A 26,132-nucleotide genomic window follows, 5' to 3' on the forward strand; every position below is an offset into this window, starting at 1 on the left:
TTCTCCTGTCAGTCCACACAGAGAATTTTCGAAGTCTTTGTGGCGCAAGACACCCTAACAGATCGATGACTTTGCCAGCAAAAACACTTTATCAAAAATATAATAACGTATGCTAAATAAAACCAATTAATAGAGAGAATAAAAATGATGAACGCATGGACCCCTCTGCTTAGAAGTGCAAAAAAGGAACCTCACATTCATTTGAAATAAATGCATAAGAGACATACTCAAAATATAGTTCTAGAATGTTCAAAAACTACCATACCTTCTCGAACAACATAAATATATTTGAAAATGTAACATTGCAATTACAAGCTGTTAAAAATTACAGTGCAATTGTTTTAGGTTGTGACTTCTTTGTGTAGTTATGCTAAGAACACATTAACAGGTCATTGTCACACACAAAAAAAGGCCCTCATTTGCATTTTGGCATATTGAACACTCTTATCCAGAGTGATTTGCACAGCTTGAAATCATGTCTATGCCATAAATCTATACAGCCGGATAGTTAGTAAAACGATTCAGCATAAGTACATTACTCAAGAGGACAATGGTTGGAAGTGTGCCACCTGGGAATTGAAACTACAATACTGGGGCTGCAGGCCTAGCCCCGTCACCATTATGCTACACTTCCACCCAACCAGTTCACTGTTTCAAGAAGATAAATGTGTGTGCATGCGTGTGTGGGTGTGTAAGGTGGGGGGGGGGTGAGTTGGCTGCAGATTCTTTTCCTCAATGATTGGTCTTGCATCAATGCATCTGTGTCAGGTTAGTCCACAGAAACTGTAAAACAGGGCATTACACAGGCATTGCCTTGCATTCTGTAATTTATATAAATGGGCGGGGGGGGGGGGGGGGGGGGGCATGTCAGCCGAGGTGGACTGAAAATATACTCTAGTGTGGTGTATTGACCTGAATTAGAGGAACATCGCTGACAGCAACAATGGCCGACAGCAACAGACCTATGTAAACCACATTTCCCCGCTGTAGGAATGCCAAGCTCACTGAGCAGCCAATTGCTGCAGGGCACCGAAAGCATCCTGCAAAAACATTGTTGTTTCACGATAATCTCATCCAGGTACAGATTTGCAAAGCAGCAGCACTTCTCCCATTTTTTCCCCCCAGAAAATTCTCTAAAAACCAACCTGTAATGCTGCGTATCCATTTGCTGAAAGACGTGGGAGACTGTTAGAATGGTGCTTCAAAATCTCTTTAAATGAATTTTGCCCAGTGTTAGAAATTTAAGTTCAGCTTGCCTGCCCATGGAAAATAGACTGAAAAACATGATTACAATGAGTAAAAATGGCTTCAGGCAAACCTGAATTATTAAAAAAAAAATAAAGTTACACAAACTGCACAGCCAAAAAAAAAAAAAAGAAGGAAATTCATTTTCCATTTTCAACAAATAAAATGCACCTATGGAAAATAAAGAGAAATATAAGCTCTCTTGCAATGAAAAAAAAATTTATTTTGTTCAATAAAAATGAAACTTTGACCTCACTAATGCATGTACTCGTAACATTGGCCCGCAAACTGAAGCAAAATGAACAGGTTCAGACGCATGGCTGAATGAGAGAGCAGACTTTCACTGTCAGGAGTGAATACGTTGATACCGTTTGTTGTGCTGAGATAGCTGGCAGAGCAAATATTAGCAGCACACCAAGTTCAGTTCAAACTCAAACTGAACACGGTGTGCTGCTAACTAACATTTGCTGGTCTTTTCCCCTTTCAAGCCTGGCAGGACGCAGGAGCAGACGAGTGTAATTCAAGCATGGCTCAGAGGCACACAACGTCTAGAGGCTCCATTCTGAAGGTTGTAGATTCAATCCTCGATCTGGACTAACACGAAACACCGGGCACTGGTCGCAAGATTGACCAGCGTCCTGCCTGCACTGTAGGTCACAGTTGCATGTAATGCTGCTTTTATGAATTTGGATTTGTACAGATCAAATTCACTGGACCTCCATTTTGGATCAGCACTGACTGAAGGCAGTAAACCTCACACAGAGGTAGAAAGAGATATCCGCTGGTTTATAGTGGAGCTTTGTTGGAAAGATGGCGTGAGTTATATAGGATGACAAGGGCATAATGGATGAATTGACTGCTCTTGCTAGTGAGCATTATGAAACAATTAGGAACAATCTAGCAGAAGAGTGTCTTGTCTGTGCACGACCTTAATGCACAGATGCAAGCGTAATTAACTACTGTGCAACAGGTGGACACTTGTTTCGGATGGGCCATAAATACAGTATATAATGGAGCTGATGTGTAAAACGGTCTCAAACGAGAAGTCCCAAAACCAGCACTGGGGAAAATCAAATCTGATGACTGGCTATATCTTAGTGCTGCGAATAACATGGTTCAAAGGACAATTGGAAAAGGCTGCATCTATTTACTGGAACAATAAAACCAACGTGTTTGCTTAATAAAAACTCTCACTAAAACCATACTACTACATTATAAAACTAGTTGGTTTGTAGATAGAGAGATTCGCCTTGACCTTGATCTGGGAACATTATTCGATAAGCAGAAAATTATTACATGTAAAGCTTCTGTCCTGTGGCTTAACAATATTAAATGCTCTTGTCACTCAAAGTGCTGTAATATATATTTACAATTACCACATACATTATATGTCACTTGTGATTAGAACAGAGATTAAATAAGCTCTTCATCTAGAAGAATTAAAATTTAAATTAAATGAAAAGGCCACTGGATGCTAAACAGAAACTCTGAAATGAAATGTATCCAATCCTACTGCTATTCAAAGCAAGAAAATAACTTTTTAAAAATGTGTGGCTTAAATATTAGTTCAAAATATTAGTTCCAAAGACTGAATGACTGAGTGACCATTTTGACCTACCAGTTGGGGAAAGTAAATGTGCTCAGACCAACCTTATCTGCTTTCTGTAGAACACAAACCCAAATCCATGTAGCTGCCATGGGGCATCTGGTTAAACATTAAACAGGCTAATGTTTGAAAACCCTCTGGCGTGTGTTCAGTATGTTAATTATTGACTTTTACATTGTTTCTTTTCAAGTATCACAGTTTTATTGCTTGCCACTTATCAAGCACAGATGTGCTAACTCTCTACCAAATCTTACATATGTTCGTAATGCAGTCCCAAAATCGCACGTTCCAATCAATTTTGTGCATCTGAACTGAACATTACTAACATTACTATGTTTCATTGTCGAGTGGCTTCTCTCTAGAACTGCATATTTCAGTGGTAAAGGCTTTTGCACAGTGCACGCCTCTGCACTCGCTTTGATAATGCCTAGGGGCATGTTTTAAATCTACCATCTCATATCAATATAACAAATACGGGACAAAATAAGATTGAGTTAATTTTCTGGGTGCATGGTAGCCATGACCGCATGATAGATTGCCTCCACTCAACAATCTGTGATGAGACACAGGCTAAAATCAAATCAGTAGCCTTTCATGAGAAGGCTATTATTATGTGAACTTAAGATGAAGTCCATTCCCGTCTCTCTCTGCGTGTAGACCATCAATTGTGTGTTTCATCTGTTATGCTACGTGACAGAATGTTAAACGGTACTGTAGCAGTGAAAGCACTTCTTAAAGAGGAAACTCTTGCCAAAAGCAATCATTTGATGCGTTGCATAACATCTATCAAATATTAATATCCATGATTGAGAAACTGGTCTAACGGTCATAAACTCCTTCTGACAATACTTCTTGTAAAGTATGTACTGTGATATTCCTACTTTCTTCAGAGAATGTAGTACACTGTTCTAACCTGTAATATATATTTTTAAATATACAGATAAAAATAAAATCCCATCCATGTCATGTTATTCTTTGCATCAGCAATGAGGCTGCAATGAAAAATGTAATTGAAAAATTGTATAATTCCTCTATCAAGTAAAAAACCATTCATTGTAAAATTAGTTTCACATCGGTCCTGTATTTAAGCAGATAGCTATCTCATAAGCGGATAAAAATTTTACCAAAGTGTAAAATATAACATGGCGAGACAGAGGGGATTGGCTTGTTTGCGATGCCTGACAAGCAAAAAGGGACAGAGTGTAACAACCGGAGGGTGATACGATCAGTGCTATCTGCAAGAGAGGAAAAACAAAACCCTTCAGGTACGGAAAATCGGCACGTATTTCTGACCGAACGCTATCAGTGTGACCAAAGTCATATTATATCACATCACCATACCGCAAATTGCTTGCCAGTCACATCAACACGGTGAATTAGGAATTTATTGGGATTTCAGCACTTACGTGTTAATGGATACTCATAAAGCACTTAAAATGCCGCCTACGTTTTCTGATAAGCTGACATTGTGCCGGTGCGATCTCACACCGGAAAAACGCTCAGTGTTCATTCAACACTAACAGAGCTTATATATGAGCCCGGGGTATATTTGAAAACTGTTTCTGCTGTACTCAGTCAGTGCAAAATGCACTGTTTCAGTGCTGATTTAACACTAACCATCGTGTTGTACGTGCACCAAGCTGCAATGCTTGTCACACAAAGGCTGAGATTTACCCTCCCAGAGAGAAAGTTGCTGTCATATTAAAGCATGTATCATTTCTACAGCCCGTTGTTGTTTACCAAATATGTTAAATGCTTTGAAAGCTGTTTAAAATACTTGTGCAAGGCTGTACAATTCTAACGATTCACTGCATACATTTCCACCACTCATGAATTCCCTAACAATTGCAGTAAGGGAAATAATACAATGTACTTGTGCTAAAATATACTTATGCCATCTTGTTTTTGTGGAAAAGATATACTGTAGGCACTTTACTTTAAATGACAGGGTCTAGCAGACTTTGTATATATTTGAGACATATCAACATGTATTTTGTATGTTAAAGGACTTGGTTCTTTTATTATTAACATACATATTTTTTAAACAAAATAAAGGTTAATCTGTCCTTTTTTCAGTTATTTTCCTCCACACATGCATATACGTACACACACACACACACCTACACACACACGCACGCACACCTACAGAGCTCTTACAGAACAACACCATTATTTGTGTTCTCCCCTGCATGCTTTAATAGAGACAGGTATGCATAATATAACAGCACCCCCGGTGGTGCCAGGCAGTAATAGCTCAGGGTCCACCGCAGGCCTGCTGATCAAACTACATTGTTTGGAGAAAACTCCGGTCAAATTAATGCTGGCACCCCCTCAAAATCTCCCCCGGATACGAATGTGCGCGCAGGCAGTAGTTTCAGACAAACCCTGCGCTGTATAATTACGCGGCATAGTTTACCTCTATACTTAATGGAACAGCTCTGTATAAAAACCCTCGGGGAGACCGTAAGGCAGGGAGGAGAATAAAGCAGAGCAAATTTAAAATGATGAACCTCTCCAGTTACACAGATACTCAGAAAATAAATTATTTCCCCTCCCTTACGTGCATGAGCACGGAGAGTACACGAGAGTTATCGGCAAAGCCGCCCAGATGAACTAACGAACCGGCGGCGCCGATGAGTGAAACGCTCGCGTCCCTCTTAGCCGCACGCCCGTGCGGTAACACGCGCTCGCGAACGGGGCCGTTTGTGTTCGCGTTTGTGTTCGCCGTTTCGGACGTCCCTCCTCCGTTTTTTTTTCCTGGCGCGGCGCTAATGCTATTCTCGGAAGGTACACAAAAAATCGCTTACTTAACAAGAGCGCTGAAGGATCACAGATCACGCACCTGCAAACGAGGGGAAAGGGAGAACGCAAGAATAACAACCGCATGCGGTCGATCACCATCAGGTACAGAGGAGAGTCATTTGACAGTGGCCGTTTTTATCATTGCTGTTTGCATTCGCTTGGATTTTTCCTGTTTAAAATCTTCACCACAAATAAAATTAAAGTAGCTTCATCTATAAATAGACAGAGGGTTTGCTGAATGTAGACTGTTGTACAGTGGGAGTACTGAGCCCTAATTTCCAACTCTTCCTTCTTTTTTGTTAGTCTTAATTACTGTTTACTAAGGAGTAAATGCCCCTTTTATATTCCAAGTCTAACACAATAAGAATAGGGGGTGAGTGGTAGGGTGAAAAGCAACGCAGGCCTATTCTGATGAACTGATAACTTAAGATAGCAAAAACTACATGTCCCATTATGCTCTCTGTTCCCAGCAGTTCATCATAAAGAAAGAAACGGCCAATGCATCATCCCTTGAAAGACGAATAAGCAAAAGCGAGAAATCCGAATTATTTGCCGCCGAGCCAGTGAGATGTGTTTTTAGTGGCGAGGCACTTTCTCAGCCGCTTTCACAGGTCCGCGCGTTTGAGAAAACCCGCGAAAGATGAGACAGACCGCCGTCGGGAGGGAAAAATAAGATGGCTTCGAGCGTGAGGGCTGAGCGGTTTCCTCTGCGCGATCAGTCCAGGTGAAGAGCGGGGTGGGGGGGGGGGGGGCTGGGTTTATTCCTCACAGGAAAGGTGAACGCAAACGGAACGTTGCGGATGAATTCGGGGCAGCGTTCTCCCGCCTGCAGCTTTCACGACCGCTCGCATCATAAACATAACGCCGCGTGTAAGACAGCCCTGACGTGAGGACATTACCTAAGCTCTCAAAGACAAAACGACATCACCGCCTTTTTCAGAAACTATATCCAGGACAAAGCCATAGTAGTACACATCCACCCCCCACCCCCCCCGTCCCTCCTTCACCGCCTTTATACTAGTGAAGAACAGTGGAACAGTCCGGTATTGCAACAGATAAACCCAGTAAGCAGGCCCTGTAAATACTACATCACATCAGTGAATTTGATAATGTTGTGCATATGTCACAGCAACATTTGTGTGCTTACTTGGAAAATGAACAAAAAAGATTTTATCTTTATATACTGAATAGGACATAATAATATGTTACGGATCTGCCTTTTGAACAGCGTAACTTCATCCAGCTAACCTCAGACTGCATGACCTCAGTCCATATGACCCAATAAAGTTCTCAGGCATGTTTTTTTTTTCTAAATTTGGACCCCCAGACCGGTGAATAAAAACTCTGAATGTCACTGGCCACGCTCGCTGTATGCGGTCTGATCAGCTGTTCCCACCAAACATTCCTCTTTGTCTATGTTTGTGACATGAGTCCACATGAACAAGCCTGACTCGAACAGCAGAATGCACCGCCATTTGCTAGCCTGCCAGACACATTCTAAAGTCTCGTTATAAACAGAAACCTGGGATTTGGAGTTGTTCCCAGCTTACTATAGAATCAGTCTTCTTAAATTATTCTTACTTTTGTGCTTAAAAATGTTCCTATGAAAAAACCAATATGGAATTCATGACATCCCAGGTGTATTTGATGATGAATGAAGGAAACAGCCATGAACAAGTACAGGTAAGAATAAAAGGATGAATGCTGAAATGTTCTTGGAAAAGTTCTTACACACAGTTTATGATCAAATGTGACCGTATGCATGTTTCGTGAATGAGGCCCAATGTCTTTATACAATGTCACATCTGGCCAAACCAAAATTACGATTAATTGCAACCCATTTCCACATTTTTTATTCGCTTATCTTCTGTTAAACATTTGCTTTCTGCAGTGAGAAAAAATATCAGTGTATGGAATGGAAAAAAGGATTAAGACTGTCTAGCTGCATATGCAGCATTTGCAATTTATAATTAACATTCAAATTGTTTATAGAAAAGACCTTATTGTTTACATATACAAGTTTAAAAAAGTACAACTGATAATTTGACATTGTATGACAGTCCTGAATAATTTAAATTTCACAAAATTTTGAGTGATGTAGAGTAAGCTGACTCATAAAGACACATACAGACTTGGCACTAAATGCAATGTTTAGCCACACAGAACTCTGACTAAAATCCTGCAGTATTCAACAAGATATCATTTTGTTTATAGTAAGACTTCTTTGCAGAAACAAAAGTTAACTGTTGATATGAGAGTACGCATAACAGAGCAAATTATTTCATGTGAAACTTAGAAATGTAGCAGCCCTGCAATCTGTAATAACATATTTACTGATATGCAATAATGCTGTAATTAACACTTAATATTTAATATTTATTACGACTCTTTAGCAAAATGTACTTTATGCATTATATATTGAAATAATGCACACGTTTCTATCACTGTAAAAAAGGAGGAGATAAAAAGCTTTGATATTAAAGTGAAACATTTAGTGACATTTATCTGATTACAGTCATACAGCATGGTTTATGTGAAAGCACACAGTACAGCAGACCAACCCTCTCAGGTGTAAGCGTTAACCCTTTATATAGCGTACGATCACAAATACGTGTTCGGAATGTAATTCGCCGAACATTCTAATGCTGATGTAACAATCACTACCGGTAATTGAAAGCAACGGAGTTCTAGAACACCGAACAGAAAAGGCCCACTCTCCGAAGGGTTAAAAGCTCGCGTGTGCCTGCGAATTGCATGCAGAGGCAGGCCAGGCGACGGTTATAATGCAGTTCGTTCCCCGGCCTCGTGACCCTGCGCTTTTCAGCGGCCGCCTGGCTCTGATTGGAACAGCTTGTCGGGTTTCGTGTTCCGTGCGTCTAGCTGCCACGCGGCGAGTGCACAGGTCTGAATGAAATGTTCACCTGAGCAAAAAAAAACAAAAAAAAAAAACCCATTCGACGGCAAAAAAATTCATCACCGGGAGCCTCGAGCAAACCGCTACGCAGCCATTCAAATGAAAATCAAGTCAAGCACAAGCAGCTTTTCAGCCAGGGGAAAGGTGCAACAAACACAGATAAAACGTGTATTAAAAACAACAACAAAATCAAATATCAAAAAATCACGCACGTACATTGATTATATTCTGTTATCGGTTTGGACCGAGCCAACGCCTTGTCTGCGGTGGACACGGTTTTTGGAAGCGGGCGGTGTGTTCTGTCGCGTGGCCGTACGGCCGCTAAAGTGTAACTGCCTGACAGAAACCCGAAATGGCATCCGTGCTCGGCTCAATTCAGCAGTCATTCCGCGCACCGGGAGCGGGCATTCTCCAGGATCCTTACAGCGTGTCTGATTGATCAGAAGCATTGTGTCTGCCTCTCCCTCCATTTTACACTTCAGTGTTCATGAAAAGCCACTTTTATCGCCGATCTGTCACCTCGCACAAAAGTAAGGGCATCAAATGGTACTTTTCAAGCCACACCATGCCCGGTCATCATTGTGTTCTCTCTTAAAGCCAAAATCAACAGGAGTTCTAAATGTACACAGATTGATTGTTCATTCTTTAGGTGGCTTGTGCATAGAAGTGGTAACTAGAGTAGCAATATTTCTGTTAAAGTATCCCATTTTATGATCCAGTCGGTTTGACTTACACACAATAAATCTGCAGAGGGTGACTGTGAAATCGTAAGTGTCGTTATGTCTTTGGAAGTGCCTTCAGAATTGCCGTCTCGTTTAAAAAATGTATAATGTATAAAAATGTTATTGTCGTTTGCTTGTTTGCTTAACAGACACCTTAAATGACAACTAACTGGCAGTTCTTTGTGATGGCTTTTATTAACAGGAGTGTCAGGGTATAAAACTTATATGGTGTGTTAAAGCCTCTATTTATGTTTCAGTAGTAATCATAAACGATAAATTCCAGGCGCAAATAGCACCCAAGGTAAACCTGAGGTAATATTTGGTGTTAGGTTATGCTGAAAGCGCTATGATTTTCGGTTAGAGGATGGCGGCTGTCTGCTTCTGTCCCATTGCCTTGATTGGTTTACATAAATAGGGGCCGTGTTTTGAAAAGCTGCCCGCGAGGGTGAACTACCTGTCAGTCTAAATTTGCCTCAACCTCGTCGTCTTTTGCGCGTACGGTCAGGCTTGAACACCGGCCTTGCTGGTTGCATATGTACGCTGCACAAAAAACGAACTTGAAATGAAAGGATTCATTTTACAAAAAAAAAAAAAAAAATTAAAAATTTTTTTTACCAAAGATAATAAACTTCAAACTTTCAACAATTACTGAAATGAAGCTGCTTTTTTGAAAGTTCTCCAGCAAGGAATTAAAATGCACACCACCAGTTAGCAACATACAAAGAGAAGACTTTAGTTTCTATCGTGGCAGCATACAGTGGAATATACAATGTAAGACACTACTGCACATCCTTTCTTTGTACTAATCTGTTTTTTCACAGCACACAGCTCTATATATGCCTGCTAGTTTTGATGGTACTGTTCGACGGCAAAAAGTTCAAGCGTACTTGATCCAAGTGACAGGCTTGTAATCCTCGATTAACTTGAGGGATTAAGATCCTTTGTCTTTAATCCTTGAAGTTAAATGTATTCCTTCTTGTTGTTCTACAGGGCGCTACAAATCTGGACAGTAGAAAAAAGATTTTTCACATGCAGTTTTATCTGAGAGAAAGAGGGAAAATAATTTCTGAAAGCTGGCAAAATGCCAGACGCAAACATTAAAGCAAAAAATAAAATAAAATAAATAAATAATAAAAAGGCTAATAATGAGTGAACAGCAATGGCTTCTGGGAAGATTGTGGCTTTCACGCAATGATTTTGCTGGCCCCCTGCAGTTGCTATGGTTAAGCAATGCATTTCAATGGAACCCAATTCTGCATGCTAATGCCTCCTAATTTAAGAGAATATTTCCTTTTGATTTATTTCAGCTTTGCTGCTTTTTTTCTGAGACCAGAACATGCAGCACTGGTCGGTATTTCGCAACAGTCAGTTGGGGATACGTGCTTTAGCGTTATATTTTAGGACAGTGCATTCATGAAAGGTTCAAAGTATATATATATATATATATATATATATATATATATATATAATCGTGGAGCTAAAGGTTTCCTATAGTATTAATTCTACTGCAGTCCGTGAACAGTGGTATACTTGTTCTCAGTCTTTACAGTACAGGATGCTAAGCTAACTCTAAAATGTCACCACAGGTGTTAAAGCTAATTTGGGGATAATTGCTGAACAGTGCCTCTATTTCCATAGTAATAGCAAAGCTATTAGCAAGTTCCTTACTGGTTAGAGAAAATCCAGTCCAATTCACCTAAGAACTAGTCAGCTCCCTGCCATGTCGCATATTTATCTGTTGCATTTAACAAGAGAAAAAAATAATAATAACATACTCCACCTTATCACATTCATGTGTAACTAAATAAGTAAACAAATAGATATTGAATAGACACTATACAATATACACTCACAATAAACATATTTGTGTGTTTCAGCTCCTGAAAAAGCTGGTTCTTGATGTAGGCGCAAGAAAACATGCTGGGGGGGGGGGCTCCCTCCCCCAGAACCACAGTCCAACAAAGAATGATTTCATGGGCAATTTAGTGCAGGCAATTAACCCAACCTGCATGGTAATAGGTCATGAGTGTTCAACTGCAGTCCACAACACAATGAGGCTTCCGTCCAGCAGGGCACGTGGGTGTCTCTCAGCAATTGGCAGACATTTTATAATTACATATTTCTATTAATAATTCAGTCAATCTGTTTCAGCGGCACTGGAACTCTACATACGGGTAGCAGAATGCCAAAACATTCTGATGCTCAGGCCTAAAAAAAAAACAGATTTGCAGATAGTTTGATAAGTGATGGTGTAAATACTAAGCTTTCTCTTGCTTGGAATGTACTTTGTTGTGCTGAAAAATGTCATTTTTTTGATTCCGAGATACTGGTAGCGTTCCTCTCGTAGCATATTTTCACAAAGTTGTTCTTTTAAAAAAAAAAAATATATATATATATATGGCAGAGAGAGAAGTGAATATTCGTTCATATTCAGAGCATGTTCCCTGCTTGTCGAGTCGCATCAGCCAGCACCATCCCTGCTGAGGCTCCACAGTCTCTGACGGCACTTCCTGACCTTAACTGTGACATCATCAGAACACGGCCGACTACCCCGCGAACAGCCAACTTGACTTGTAACCATGGTCACGCCTAACCGTAGTCCACACGCGCTGTTTTGTAGTCTTTGAGAATGTCCAATGCGCCGGGCGCACTTCACGTCATTCAAAAATGTTTCTCCCACAAGTACTGAGTACATTATAGAAGTCCTAAATAAAGGAGAGCCACACCACTTACTGACAACAACAGCTTGCACCCTGCAGGTACCCAATAGGTGCAGTAGTTATGGTGGTGTTAACGCAGGGGTAACCCAACGTCACCCCAGTCTACCTCAGCAGGGTCGACTCCCGGCGGAGTAGTTATTTTTTATTTTATTTTTTAAAGTTTTAACCCCCCTTTTTCTTCCCAAAAAGTGGAGAACATATTGCTGTTGCTCAATGAAATTTGATATACAAATTTCACCACAGGTTCACCTCAGTTGAGAACTTTCTCTTCCTGATCAGGAACTCTCAAACGGGGGTCCTTGGGGAACCCTTGTGGATGCTGGTTTTTGTAACTGCTAATCTTTTGATCAACTGCAGTTGCTGAGAATGTGCTTTAAATGTTAAACATATTTTAACACAACTTATGTTTGGCTTATAGCCATATGCTTTGTCTTAGTGTCCAAGCTTTCAGCGATTAGTGCCCTACTGATCTCGCCTGTCACTCCGTAATTTAATCAATTAAAAGTAAATATCTTCTACAGGGATCGGTTGGCATACAGCACATGAAAATGAAGGAATTAGCTCATTTTACTGATTAAAAGTCATGGGATGCAATTAGCTCATTTGACTGATTGGGATGAGAATATGTGAAAATTATCTTCATGGCATGCATTGTTGTTTTAGTCTTAATGTGGCCTTAAAATGAGATATCAACATCAACAATATGAATGCATGTCTAGATGTCTGAAGGAAAACAAATCAGCACACAGTCCCCTAGGACTGAGTTTGTGGACCCTTATGTTGGATCTATATGTGTGGAACGTACATGGCAGATGTGCAGCATTGAGACTGAATTCAAACTGAATTCCCCAAATTCAAACAGTTAAGTTCAAGTTTAAAGTCATGCCATAAGGACTATGAAATCCACTTGAAAATCAACAGAGATTTGAAATGTGCATTATTTCAACAGCGAGGTAACAAAAACTTCGATTATGAGTAATCACTATAAACATGCGGCAGAAATCAAATTGTATATGTGGAAAAAAAAAAAAAAAAAAAAATGAAATTGCCAGAGACTGATCTGGTCCCTTCCCAGATAGCAAGGAACTCTGAGCCGGGTCTGCTCTGATTCCGGTCTGAAGTCATACCTTCCGGACCAGATCTGGCCTGGAGTCGCTGCTACCAGGGTCTTTTCCCCCTGAAGGAAACCCCGCAGGGAATTCCTTGGCCTATCTAACCATGCTTTTTTTCCCTTCTGCATTTGCTTCTCATGGTTACGGTGTAATCCACTGGCTAATCTTCTGTCATACTGTGTGCCAAGGCATTAGCCCTATGTCAATGACCCCCCACTCCCTCGCGGAGGTGAGATCTACCAGACAAACACAAACAGTCACGAAACATACCGAGCAAAACATGCACTTCAAAGCCTGCTTTACATTCGCTTTTTATGCCCTTTCAGTCCATACTGCTTTCATTGTAGGCAATTCAGTACATTAAACTCAAATACAACAAAAATTACATTTTGTGTCAGCCATGTTGTTACAAAATGTTGAATGAACAAAAAAAAGATTAAAAACGCTCATGAAAAAAACAAACAGTATCAGATGCAACCAAAAGGTCCATATGTGTGCTGCATGGAAGAATAACCATAAGGCCAAAATTATTAATTCTTCACGAATCACATTAAAAACACATTCAGCTGAAATATCTGCTGTTTAATGAAGGTAAATGATTCAGTAAGACAAATCTGTAATAATATGATCAATTAAGTCCCTATCAAATTATAATATAAACTCAAGACCTTCCCTCTTTTAATGCAAATTATTCCCAATTAGTGTTCTCACATATTGAACGGTCTAATTCAAAATATAATCAAATAATTAATTATTACCAGAAAGAAGAAGTGTATGTGACACCATCTATTAACAAAGAATAGTATTCTGCATAATTAATCTATCTCCCCCTTAATCCAGTTTAATAGAATAATGTCCTTGTGTCTAACCAGGAACTACATTACCCATTATGCAAAGCTGGCAAGTCTCGCGACTGCTGTTCTCATTCACTGGGCAAGAAGCCTCATAAAGGTTCCCCATAACAGGCTACAAGCAAATTCTACAGAGATGCTTTTAATTTTGATTTGATTCTGAATTTATCTCATGGTAGGTTGCCAGAACAGAGGGGGAGTGGTGGTGGGGTATGTTTAGGTAGCAATTGAGGAGGGGACAAAAATGCATTTACAGCACTCTACCATATCATGTGAAATTGGTATCTCTTTGGAACCTCTGAATTGTCTGTTCATATGATGTGTATGAACTGCCAATAATAATAGCAGGCATGCAGGTATGCAATTTGTGGCGTACGATGTGTTGAGAGAAGTGTGACTCACCCCTAGTGTGTTCAAAACAGTATTATTATCATGTCATTTCATACAACCGCAACATAGAAGCTGGTTCATCGGCACAACTCCTCTGCTATTCTGAGTCTTTGTGGCTAAGAGCTTCTGCTAGGTGATCGCAATGTAACGTAATGTTCAGCGGCACAAGAATGACTTCACTGTAAATATTTCTGTAATGTCTGTAATTCATGCTGACTTATTTCACATCTTGAAAGAAAAAGGGCACTTGTCTTTGCGCTATAGGTCATTTAGAAGAGAACATGATTTAAGACATAATCTATTGGCACACCATACTCTATGACTGGCGCCAGTAGGCTGTTTACCCCTGTCAACACCCTTATACTTCCCATCAAAGACTAAACTTCCTCTCTGTTACCACATCAATTAATATTTTTGGTCAGAAATTCCAGTCCAATTCCTAAGATCTAGTCATCTATGGGACTGTAATGTAGATCTTAGCAAGAGCTAAGAAGAAGACTCAGAAACACTCCCTGAAGTTATGATAGGAATGAACACACAGAGATATGATTGTAGACCACAAAGCCATAATAAATAACAGCACTCCTATATTTCAATTCTTTACCTGAACCCCAGAGCGCTGTATACATCCCATCCAAACATATTTAATAAGGAAATGCAAAGGCAAAGAAAAAAATAAAAAGTGAGTTAATGATCCCAGTTCATACCCGGGGGTGGTAGCTCAATAAATGGACGATCACATCAAATTAAAACAGCAAAAATTTCTGTCCTCAGAGGTAAAACAACGGTAAAACAAGACTGACAATGCTGGTGTCTCCTTGTAGTGAACCATGTCCTAATCTGCATTTCCAACCGCTTTGAATAAAACTGCCATGGTTCCCAAATTTTAAGTGATCACTCTATTTTAAATTATTAATAGTGTCAAGGCACATGAAGGAAGATTGTAGAAGCTCTTGTAGACTTAACAGAACCCAGTGTAAAAATGAATAAATATATCCAGGAAGAAGAAGTACGTTGTGTTTTCCAAACAAAAATATATCCCGAAAACTAAATTCCCCTAATGTGTTCAAACCCAGTGTAGATAATTCTTCAGCCATATAAAAATCAGTCATTTCTGTACATTTCTCTGCTTTTGCAAACAAAGCAATTACATTCTTCTTAAAAGAACACAGAGTTCAGTAGTACTCTATGATTTTGGAGTGTACATGCGTGTGTGCACTGTATGCATTCAACCAGGAAAACCAATAAACATGCTGCACCACAATCTCTGAACCACCTTCTAAAATATTTGCTGTCATTTCCAGGGTTACAGCAGGACTATACAAAGGGATTTACTTTTATGTGGATTAGAATGAGAGTTTTACTTTAATGGGCATATCCAAATTATGGAAGTCAACATAATTTATGATCCCGGGCTCTCCATGCGGTTGCATGCACCAGGGAAAGTTGAGAAACCATTTATCATGACAAAGGCTGAACTGCTAGCTGTACTTTCAAGGCATAAACTTTCAAACTATTGTGATGCACGGTTGCCTTGGATACTGGCTGGAAGAGTCACAGTATGCTTGACTTTCAAAAGGGATTGATGAAACCTTAAAAAAAAAACAAAAAAAAAACTAATAGATATACTTAGAGTAAAATTATAGTACCTGAATGTGATCCCTCTTTAAATGACTAATCTGAAACTCATGGCTGTATCGCATTCTGTGCATGCCATTAATTTGACTTTGAGTACAAATATTTTATTTTTTTTACACTTAGTGCAAACAAGCCTATGCTTATTGCCAGCTCATAACACTAATTTTATAAGACTGTTTCAAAGATAGTATACTGTAATGTCACATTTGAAATTGTATTGTTCTTTTTCGTATTAGTTTTATTTCCCTGCAATTTAGCCCTCAGACATACTATTTCAACTAACATTTGGACTCACTACATTACAAAAGTTCTCCAAAGATGACTACTTTCAAAGGACCATTTTCGGCTGATTGGGCAAATGAAAATATGCATTTTTTAAATCAAAACTGATTATGGTAAAGAAAGCCAGTAATTCCAAAACACAAAAAAATAAAAATAAAAGAAAATAAACTAATAAAATGTTCTAATAAGCATTTCCTTCATTTTAAAGCACTAATCATTTTTTGGACTCATTCTGTTTTAAGACCTGCTGTAAATGAAAGCCTAAGCCTAAGTCATTAAAACCCCAAACACAAGGCCTTTCTCCACAGTATGACCCAATACACTTTTCCGTCAATGCACTCTCAAAGCTGTTTATTATTATTTATTTTTTTCCCATGCTCCGGTACATATATCTTACATGAGCATGAAGCACACCCTGTAGCTTCTGATATCTCTCCTCGCCGAGAAGAATGACATTTCCAATTAGTTAGCCCGTTCTCCGGCGTTAGACGACGGGAAATCACGCAGAGATCACCGCCGCTAACAAATAGCATCGGTATCTCCCTCTTGTACGGCGGGAATCTATTTTCCCCCGTTTATCTATTTATCGGTTCATTCATTTTGCTGTCACGCTGGTCTTTGACCGAAAACAAGAGCGCGCTGATTTATATCAATAATAACATCGTGGGTCTATTCTGTGTGTTTCTGTCATTTCTAATTTGTCGCCGTTTACTCAGGGAGGTGATATGTGGATCCCAGCTGGGACCTATAGCCACGCTATCGCGGGTTCGAGCCCGACTATGTCATTATCTGCCTAGCAGCGGCTGTCCTCAGAACGTAGGACATGAATGACTACACCCCACTTCCTGCAAAATGGCTGAACTTCCCGAGGTTTCAAATATTATTTCAGATTTAGTGCATTATCATTCCACAGTTTAAGGATTTTCCAGTTGGCCCAGAAGTTTCTGATGTCCCAAAAGCTTTACAATGGCTTTTATAGCTGCATTTAAGGCGTTTCTGGTCTAATCCAAGAACACACATTTCAAGTAACTCCAAAGCACCTTGCGCAGTGACATTATCATTCCACAGCCTGTACATATGAACACATACATTTTATGGTGTTTACTTACAATAGTAAACATTAAAATCAGTTTTTATATTACAGTATGTTATTACTTCTTTCCTTGAGCACAGTGAACTCAGGTTGCATGTGCCATAGTAAACTCAATGTACATTTATGAAGAATAATCATGTCATATACACACATACAGGCATAATTCCACTGTACAGGCTGTTGTGTAATTACCTGAATTAAACTTTCTTGCTTTAGACAACAAACCCCCTGAATGTCCTTTAACTGGCCATTGTTGGCAAGTCATCAGACTTGTCTGTAAATATCTAAAATATAGTTTATTGTACACAAAAACTGGCAGGGCCAATCACAATCATACACTAAAACAGAAAAAAAAAAAACAAGAAGCAAACCATTCATTTAAGAGGCAATGCCAAACCCATCATTGGCATCATTTCGTAATGAATTATTGACGAGGGCCTCCCTTGAAAAATAGATTTAAAAAAAAAAACACAATTTTCCCTGATAAACAAACAATAATTTTAAAATAAATAAATAAAAGAAAATAATTTATGGTTGACTTTACAGTTCGCTGTGAAAATCAATCCACATGCTCGCTGTGATCTAAATGCCATTGACCAGTTGAAGTGGGGCGGGCACGTCTGCTGTAATTGTCGATCACGAGACATGAAAAGGTAAAGAAATATGTAGTTTGTTTTCCAGTACATCAAATAATTAAAACATAATTGAAAAAGCTGAAGGCTCCAGGTGAAATCATGAGCCGTCCCGTGAAATTGATTCTCTCTCATACTTTACAACGCCCGCCCTGATTTGTAAGCAATAAATTATAAGAGGCTATAAATGAAATCAATATGAAATAACCTGCCAGTGTTTCCCAAACAGCGGCCTGCAACTTATCATTAGGGGGCCAAAAATGGAAGGTGCATCAACGTTCAGATTTTTTGCCTCCGCCTCTTTTGTCTGTCACTTTTGAAAGATGGCTATAAAATTGACACAGTTTGCGGAAACCGTGCATGAAGTTTAATGGTTGTAGGGAAGGAGGTCTGGAGAACATACCCAGAGGTTATGTTTTTAACCGTAAAATACAATATGACCGTCACACCCTCTCATTACAATAAAATAACTAGGACACTTATTGCCACATATTTCCGCATAATGCATTTTTTAGGATCTACTTGGTCGGGTTCCACCATGGTTTTCCTTCATGCTATGCATAGCTGTGGCATATTTCCCAAAGCAATAACTCCTCAGTTAAAAAAAGCAGCTGGTAGAAGTAATTTTTTCCCAAGTGTATGCTGTACAAATACAAATGAGCTTTAAAAGTCCTTCAGCACTGCACTGTACACAAATACCAGACAGGGAAATTAGTTTTCTTTCAAGTTTAAATGAAACTAAATAAATAAATAAAACATGTGGAAATTATTACCACATAATTCAACAGCTTTACATCCTTCATTAATTACTCCGGTACCAAAGTCAGGTCACAATTAGTAAAAAAAAAAAAAAAAACACACATATGGTAACAATTTAAAACAAGTGAATAGTGAATTTAATGTAATTATGAAATTAATGGTGTTTTGCACTGGAATTTAGAGCAATGACTCAGGAGAAGAAAGACTGACAAAATGACTAAGTGGAATACAATTCATTAAAATATTTATTAACTATCATCTCAAACCTGTGTTGTGTTCACAAAGCAAATGTCCTAAACCAAAGTGACTAAATGAATTCCTAAGATGTCCAATGCAGTGATTGCTGAGGGGACCAGGTGGCTGTGCAGCTTGGACCTAGGTCAAATAGCCCCTCAGATAGAGAAGACTGACAAACCATGGGTGTGGCTATTGAGCGCACCTGGCTCAAACTAATCTTTAACATCCACTGGGAAGGGTGCTGGAGTTGATACTTGTGTGGTAGTGATTGCGGACCAGGTGGGCAGCAACCTATTTAGCTCCCCAGATAGATGACACCCTTGTGGCCTATTAGGCCAGCCCTGCTCAAACAATCTTTAACTCCACTGGGAGGGATGACGGTTATACTTGTGTGGCTAGTGAATACCTGGAAAGCAGATTCCCCCCACCCCCGCTCTCAAAAAAAAAAAAAGACTAAAAAAACCTATGGTGTCCACTTCCGTGCCCCAGAAATGTCCAGAATTCACCGGAAGGGAGGGCCAAAGAGGTGTTCAGCATGTAAAACACAGAGACAAGAGCTGGCGGCATAAACAGAAAAAAAAGAGAAAAAGAAAAGTTTAATAACGTATACTTAACAGGATCTGACAAATCCCCGGCATCTATCTAATTACGCTCCCTAACCACAGCCTGGGTCTGCCAGATTACCCTGATTCAAAGTGAAAGCACACAGAGGAACTCTGCAAATGTATGCAAAATATTTCGCTCCGTGTGCATCTTCACTTTCTATTTTGATACTTAATCTTCAGAAATTCCGACACAAAGGGATAAGTGCAGACACGGAACCTTATTTAGATCCACGGACCACAATTTCGGATGAAGTCAAGGAAATGTGTCAACATTCGGTGCATTAGGGAGAACACAGCCAGCCGCCTGGTTCAGGTATGAACGCATACGTGCAGAGCTCGGAGTCAGCGCACAAATCATTTCATGGATTCATACCAGCTAACTACAGTATATTTGGCAATAACAATGGCTTCAAAATATTTTGGTAACAAAAGACACTAAAATTGGGAAACGTTACACACAAAGCGTGTTTAGACTAGCATGTTTTAATGTATTGGTTGAGAGCCTGTTCCAAGTCACACTGGTTTTTCTGTACAGTACCAGCATGCCCCACTCCGTTGCTACAGTAACAGACGATGGTCATTGCAAAAGACAGCCGCTGTGCCATTAATCACTGTCAGATGTGGCTGAGCGAGAGTTCTGATTGGCTGGGCAGGACGCAGGGACCGCCAAAGCAGCGCATGGATCTCTCCCACAGTAATAACAAAAGTAGGCTTCCCTTTTGTGTTTCTGCTAGAAACAGCACAAACCCAGCGTGCAACTAATAACATAGAAAAGCTAACCACAGCAGCATATATAGCGCACATTATATATATGACGTAGTTAAAAAGTTTAGAACACAAAAATAAAATATTGCTTTATGAAAATGAAAACTAATTTAACCAAAGAAGAGAGACATGGAAGATAAAAGGGAAATTGTATTACATATTCAAGACTTGAACAATTCAGCAATTTCCACCACTTCGATGAGTTTACTTTCATAGTACTTCACGGTGATTTTAACAAAATGAAATCAAATCAAGAAAGACCTCAGAACAGATGAGACCAGACATGCATAAACCAGTTTTTCATAAAGCCATAAATATCATCATTTTATTCCCCCAAGCACATAAAGTTTGTTTTAGAAAACGCAAAACCTACCTTTATGCACCCCAATAGCAGTCCCAATGGTTCAAGAGCTGGAAGGCAATCCAAAAATGCATTAGGTCATTTTATGAGAACATTATCATATGTCAGTATACAACTGCAAAAAATAATGTCATATTGCAACATCTTATATGGAACGTTCTGATCATAAACTGAATATATTTGGCAAGGATGGCTGTGCAATCATTCCTAAGAAATGAGCATTTCTGAGAAACATCAAAGGGGTTGTTCCATCCAATTACTAAGCAATGTGTCCTTCACTTTAAATTTTGCATAGCAAAATTGCATTTTGATGGTGAGAAGAATTCTTTTAAAAATTATCATTCATAATTAAATGATATGTAATTCTTATTTGGATTCATGACTTCAACATTTGCACAGAGTGGTTAGCTTAAATGTACACATATCTTAATATTTATTTATTTATTTATTTATTTATCTGGCTAAATTTAGATCTAATGAAGAATATCATTAAAACATATCTGTATTAAGATGGCATTTTTACATAAAGGTTTAATTCCTCTCTAGCAATGTTCATACCAATTGATAAATGTTATATTCGACGCAAAGACTTTCCCAACATTATCAAACACATAACTACATGCATCTATCATCTGAGTCTCGAAAGAAAAGTTCACAGAACAATGGAAGAAAGTGTTTAGCAGAAACCAAGACATTTTATTTGTAATCACAGCCTCGCAGTTTAAAGGTTAGTGACTGCCAGCTTCACCTCGACACTGATTGTTGGCGTAAGGCATTCAGGCCCCAAAGATTCACGCGGTTCATTCTCAAAGATAAGCAGGGCGAGCGGTTTTTCAGATAAACTGCGCGTGATTGCCTTTTTTCCCTTCGGTTTGTTAACGAATTAATATGCTCAGTGCGACGCGACCATCTCGTTTCTGGAGCCTCAGAGATAGAAACCATGCGGTTATTAACTGATCGGCCAAACAGAGTGAATGGAACCAGAAGCAGCAGGCATAACTACGCCCTCTCCGTATCAATGTCACTGGTGCAAAAACGCAAGCATTAAACACAAAGGAGTCAAACTTTCCATTCATGTAACTAAGGCAAACTATCAAAACTAGACCAAAGGGAAAGCCTCAGCACAATTTATGAATTATGAACATTTCAAACTTCCAGACGGCCAATATTCTCAATGTGTCCGTAATATCTGAGGTTCTGACAACAACCAAAACAGTAATAATAATAATGCTAATAATAATAATAATAATTGTCATCATCATCATCATAAATAATCATAATAATAATAATGTTTTGAGCATGTATTAGAATGGGAAACAGTTTATAGGACCTATAAATGAGAACATGTTGCAAGCGATACGACTAGTATTTTTAGACTAGTAGCTATAAAATGCCTGTTACTGTGCAGACGTTTTTGGTCTATATAAAACACTGAGTACACTAATAGCAAGATGGAAAATATGGCCTTAGACAGGATAACCATAGTGAAAATGGATCATTTTATGTCAGCGCTCCAGGATCTCATACATATTAACCAAAATATTTTTATGGGCAGCACTGGCTGCCAATGATATATAGGCTCATTGCTTCCAAACACTTGAAAATTTACTGCTCAATCCATTGAGGATAATGATCTGGCATGCATGCTCACATGAAACCAAGTCTGCTACTCTGGCAATATGTTTAGTGCTCCCTTCTCTGAAACATGCTTAACGTCTGACGCAAACTGAATTCCTGGACAAGAACGGAAAATATTGTTGTATATTTCTGAATACATGTGACCTTGAATATCACTCTGATTCTGTATTTGCATTTATTGAAGATGAAGTAACTGAAGAAAATGTATAGTACATAAAAATGGAAAAAGAGAGGAAAAGTAAAAATAACTCAGTTCGTGAGCGTGTGTGTGTGTGTGTGTGCATGTGCGTGCGTGTGTGTGTGTGAATAAGATCGTATCATGCTGGTCAGGATTTCGGGAGGGCACGGGTTGACACTGCAGTTATGACACAATTTTCCATAGATACAACAAGTTCTGGCACCAGTTGCCGTGAGATGTCAGTTTGGATTACAGTACATATGAATAGCTACGCTTGAGCGATCGCTAGCAGATGACAAACTTATCATTCCAAACCTCGTCCAGCGTTTGTACCCAATTGTTGGACGTACAGTAAGTGGGGAGTCTTCGGAATGACTGGGAACATAGCGAGCTTCAAGCCCGAGACACAAATAAGTCCACTTCCTGCCGCTGATATACGACAAGGGGGGACTCAATAAAACTCATCTTCTGTTTCATGACCCCTGAGAACCTGAGACTCACTACCGTGCAGAGATTCTCACTGAAATAACCACTGATCATTTTTTAAAACACGGTCCCCTAACACGGCCTTGTCAGTACTCGACTGCCTTGAATTAAGGGTGAACTATTCATGGAGTTTCAATCATTCTGTATAGCAGGGCTTCCCAATCTTGTTCCTGGATATCTACCTTCCTGTAGGTTTTTACTCCAATCCTAATTGGACACATTATACTAATTAGCAGGTCAACATGAACTCTAGCTGTTGAAGGAGGTGTGCTTGGTTAGGGTTACAGTGAAAACATAAAGGACAATATATCTCCAGGAACAGGGTTTGGTAGCCTTGTTGTATATAATGTCATGCAACAAACTTATGCTATCTATTTATGGAAAATAAATAGGAATTCATCACAATTCATTTTTGGACCGGTGTGTTATGACTAGACAGAGAAAGAGGCTTGATGGTGTCCTCAAAGTTCACAAAAAAACAAACAGCAGCACATCCAGAAAATCTTTTGCACTAAAGCTTGCTGAAGCTGCGTGAGAAAGAATTTAGGGTGCAATTTCCTTGCACAGCTTCTACAAAAGAGAAAAAAATATTATCCACACTGAGATGTAGAGGACTGTGCAGTTGTTTAGCAAACAGCTACATAATTATTTAAAATGTGCTGTGCAAGGCACATTGCATACTAATTCAAGACACATGTTTGAGGGAACCCAGCAATAAAAGTAAATGAATGAATATAGAACAGAATAAATGAGAAATTCCAGTCCCATAGTCAATCTAGGCCCCTGACAGCATAACCACATCAATTCACTGATATTATGTCAGCACATATGGACATTCTGATGACTTTAATGTGTTTTGAAAAATTGCTTCTATCCTTTGGTTGATTTAAGGAAATGGAAACTGATCTTTCTGTTGCCAAGATCCACTTGATTACTGGTTATGGTTTAAAAAAAAAATGTGTTTTCCCATTCTTCAGGCGTTTATATATCCTTGATCTCAGCCTCCGGGATTTATCCCATGATGCAATGCACTCTCCTTCCTTTCTCGCTGCCGCGCCCTACAGAAAGTGTAGATGTGCCCCACTGTCAGCTGGCCCTTCAAGGGAAGTGCAATTTAATAGCCTTCAACAGTTGCCATTACACAGAATCCAACATCAGTCCGGCTGCCAAAACAAGGACAGAACATCAACTCTGTGTGAAGCCAGCAAAACGCTGTCAGTCTCCCAGAGAGTCATAGCTGGAAGTCACTATTTACAATAAAAAGCTAAAATGAATGCACGCGATTGTTATATTTACACACCCCAAAATATCATTCATGTAACACTTACGCTGTGATAGGCAATAGCTCAATACGTTACCGGTAAATGTGTACAGAAATTCACCATCAAAGCTCAAAGGTAGGTACTGCGAATACACGAGAAAAAGTCATTATATTGTTTCATATTACTTGCATGCAAATTGAATTTTGCAATTATGCAATTATGAAATGATGGATTTACTCAGTATACTGCATATTATCCATAGACACAGGCACGCATATGCAGAGCCCTGTAATATTATGTGTAGCGAAACGTTTATAAAATAAATAATAAGAGTAATTAGTAATATTCTCACTCTCAAGAGTGGAAAATTTTCTGTTTTAATAATGATTTATTGGAACCAGCCAGAATGACACTTTCCTCATATATAAATGTAGTGTTTTCCTCCACAATACAGTAAGTATCAAAAATATTCACGTCAATTCTCCGCCATATGTTACAGTTGGTGCAATGTTCTTTTGCACGTTGGTCTCCTTCTCATGACAAACACACCGATGTCATGTGTAGCCAAAAAAATTTTTTTTTCCATTTTGGTCACATTTTCCTTCAATAGAGGCTTTTAATGTGGCGGCTCTTCCAAAAATCATACTGGCATGCAGGCAGTATCTCACGTCAGATTTGGAGACCCGACCAAGTGTGGTTCATCTCAAACTGTTTCCATAGATAAAATAAGGGGTGTGATTAATTGTGACACACATCTTTTTTTGTAAAACAAGAAAGGAAAGGAAAATCACTTCTCCGAGCAACCGTATTTGTACAAAATAATAGCTGTTTCTTTTTAAACATTTTTATTGTTTTTTGTTTTTCCTTTATCGTGGCTGTGAATACATTTGGGAGGTGCATTGTGTGCCCATATCTGCAGGCTCCCCCCTCTCTCTCTCTCTCTGGTGGAAGTGGGTTGGCGGAGCGTGCCGCCTTTGTTCCGCGGCCCTGAATGCATGGCTGAGCCCCCGCGGGTTTCTGGCCCGGGCCGCTCGACCGGCCCGCTCGCTCGTACGTCTCTGTCGAATATCCGCGCCCAGACCCGAACCAGAGATGAGATCTCTCCAACCGCTGTTCTCCCCAGTGCCCGTTTTACACAGAACAAAAGGCCCGCTAACTGCCAGATCTATTACATTGTGAAATACAACAACCGGCATGTTGATGCACCAGGGGGTGCGCGACAAGAGGCCGATCCGTCCCGGGATTTTGTGCCAACTTCGGCACCTAATTATTTGATTGGCTCAATCGTATCTTGACCTGACTTTTGTACAGGTGCTAGCTAGCACAACAGACTGCAAAAGTGTATCCTAAACATTTTACTGTGCTCAAGTACAGGAGTGAACCAGTGTAGGATACAGAGCTGAGATATAAAGCTATGGCAGTTTGTTAGAGCAGACTTTTCCTCAGGACTGGAGTTGTGCACCCCAATGAGAGACTGTGAAGCCAACGCTTTTTTCTTTTTTTTTTTTTTAACAGAAGCTGGGCCTAACAGAACCAGGTTTATATGGAAGAACTGGATATGCACTCTAGCATCAGTGAGAACAGTTAACATAACTCCCTATTTCAAAACATTTTAGAGTCTGTTCTGGGAACTGGCTTCTGTGATCACTCGCCCACAAAAAAGCATTTTGTACACTTCTTTGCTCAATTGTAGTTAAACACAATTATGCATATCACCAGTAGCTTTCCCAAAGTGCTGTGTCTTTTGGCTTATTACAACCCACCCTTTTAACAACTGGAACTGGTCCATTAGAGTCGGCCACTGGCATAAACACTCAATGCAGTCGATAGGACC

General features: G+C 39.5%; 1 protein-coding gene across 3 annotated transcripts in view; it reads right to left on the reverse strand.

Moving 5' to 3' along the window:
• Positions 1-26,132, reverse strand: part of LOC135259944 (receptor-type tyrosine-protein phosphatase delta-like) — a 550,399-nt gene that overhangs the window by 167,658 nt on the left and 356,609 nt on the right. For all 3 annotated transcript variants that reach the window (XM_064344912.1, XM_064344911.1, XM_064344908.1), the window contains exon 9: positions 20,747-20,784. The gene's annotated coding sequence lies outside the window, so the exon portion shown is untranslated. The remainder of the gene's footprint in view (positions 1-20,746; positions 20,785-26,132) is intronic.

The sequence above is a fragment of the Anguilla rostrata genome, chromosome 7 (assembly GCF_018555375.3).
Source record: "Anguilla rostrata isolate EN2019 chromosome 7, ASM1855537v3, whole genome shotgun sequence".
In the NCBI taxonomy this organism is placed as follows: domain Eukaryota; kingdom Metazoa; phylum Chordata; class Actinopteri; order Anguilliformes; family Anguillidae; genus Anguilla; species Anguilla rostrata.